Genomic DNA, 2,331 nt, shown 5'->3' on the forward strand with positions numbered 1-2,331 from the left:
TACCAGGGGCAACTCTGGGCTGGCCTACCCGACGTCTTGTTCATCTGAGTGTGCCCTGAGAACGAGATATGTGCAGCTCCTATCGGGATTTGTCGGCACATTCGGGCGGTGTTGCTGGTCTTGTTTTAACCTGTCGAAATGTCTTGAAGAACCGAGATACCGAGTCTGATCGGAACGTCTTGGGAGGAGATCTATTCCTTCATTGACCGTGAGAGCTTGTCATGGGCTAAGTTGGGACTCCCTTGCAGGGATTTGAACTTTCGAAAGCCATGCCCGCGGTTGTGGGCAGATGGGAATTTGTTAATGTCCGGTTGTAGATAACTTGAACCTTAACTTAATTAAAATGAATCAACTGAGTGTGTTACCGTGATGGCCTCTTCTCGGTGGAGTCTGGGAAGTGGACACGGTGTTGGAGTAATGTTTGCGCAGGTTGCTCTCTAGTTTCTCGCTCGCGCTTTGCCTCCTCTTCCCGCTCTCTTTTGCGAATAAGTTAGCCACCATATTTTGCTAGTCGCTTGCTGCAGCTCCCCATATATTTACCTTGCCTTACCTATAAGCTCAAATAGTCTTGATCGCGAGGGTGCGAGATTGCTGAGTCCCTGTGGCTCATAGATTACTATTACACCAGATGCAGGGCCTGATGATTCCGCTCCAGGAGACGCGCTTGAGCTCAAGTGGGAGTTCGACGAAGACTCTCAACGTTACTATGTTTCCTTTCCTGATGATTAGTAGTGGTGCCCAGTTGGGGGTGATCGGGACCGTGTCGCATGTTGGGTTATCTTTTATTTTGGCACCGTAGTCGGGTCATGAGTGTTTGGTTGATGTAATGTTAATTATGTACTTGATTGACGTGGCGAGTGTAAGCCAACTATGTTATCTCCCCTTTTATCATATATATTACATGGGATGTTGTGAAGATTGCCTAACTTGCGACATATGCCTTCAATGCAATTATGCCTCTAAGTCGTGCCTCGACACGTGGGAGATATAGTCGCATCGAGGGTGTTACAAAGAACTTACTGAAAATGCCGCGTCGAAGCCGCTTATTCTCCTTCTCGGAGTCCGCAAGCTGAGCTCGAACATCTTTCAGTTCCACGCTCAGCTTGGTATTGGCGTCTTGGAGATTGTTTTTCTCCTGCCTGACCTTAGTCAGCACGCGTTCGCCAGCCTTTAGCTGCCGAATAGCATGCTGCTCCTCCGGATTCTCTCTGGATTCATCTGCAACATCTATTATTAGATCTGCAGCTATGCCGCATGCTACATGGTACCTGTCATTCTTTGAAAGAAATGTTACTAGCAGGGGCCTCTTTAGGTTCCTTCAATGCGTCAACAGCGGCCCGAAGTTGGGTCTGGCATTCCTCCAGCTCCTGTGCCAGTCGACTATTCTTCTCTATAAGAACCTGCACAATAAAATGATCCTTAAATCAGTTATGCTAACTGTTTCAAGTCTCAGGGGCTACTGATACATATAATTGTCAGATTTACTTACCCGTACATCCTTTACATACTGATTCGTGGCTCTGGCTAGACCATCTTGAGCAGCACGGAGGTACGCCTCTCCAGAGTTGAAGGCATCAAATGCCTCTGGCGAGAAACAAGCATTGCGGAGTACGGCCCGGCGGCGCCTATGATTCATGGCGCTTTCCACTTCTGAATTTGTGGCGGATAATCTATCCGCATCCTCTATAGGGGGATTACCCGGCACCCGCCCCATATCAGCTTCCGCCTCTATGTCTGGTCCTGGCGCCCGACTGGTGGAAGCGTGATTAGCAACACCGCCGGACATATTCCGACGAGCGTTTTTTCTGTTAGAGAAACACGGGCGTCATTACATTTTGAGAAAGACGACAACCATGGAGCGGGGTTTCTGTTATACCTTTGTGCTGGCGTGTCCGTCTTGACCGCCTTCCTTTTTGGCCGGCCTGGCCTCGGTGCCTCTTGTTGGCGAGTTGTTGCTGGTTCGGTATGGCGTCCCGAATGCCTTCCATGTAAAAACACCATATGCATATGGTAGGTGAAGTGTCTAAATGGGGATCCTAGTTTTTGGAGTTGGGATTTTTGGGTTTTTCTTACTTGCGACGCAGGAAGCAGTCTGAGATAGTCGGCCGTAATGGCCACCATGGCGTCATCGCAGCTTAACTGATAGAACTGCCGGTCTATCAGCTCCACGAATATGTCCGGATCTTCTTCGAGTCCGGGGCCGAGGGCCTGGTCAGGGTCCTCCGGCTGTGGAGATGGGCTGCTAACCTCTCTTATGGCTTTTCGCAGTTCCTGCCACAAAATGGCAAGGTGAGTACCTATGACAAAAAATGCGAGAAGAATGGAAGTAGG

Source organism: Triticum dicoccoides, chromosome 3A (genome assembly GCF_002162155.2).
Source record: "Triticum dicoccoides isolate Atlit2015 ecotype Zavitan chromosome 3A, WEW_v2.0, whole genome shotgun sequence".
Classification (NCBI taxonomy): Eukaryota; Viridiplantae; Streptophyta; class Magnoliopsida; order Poales; family Poaceae; genus Triticum; species Triticum dicoccoides.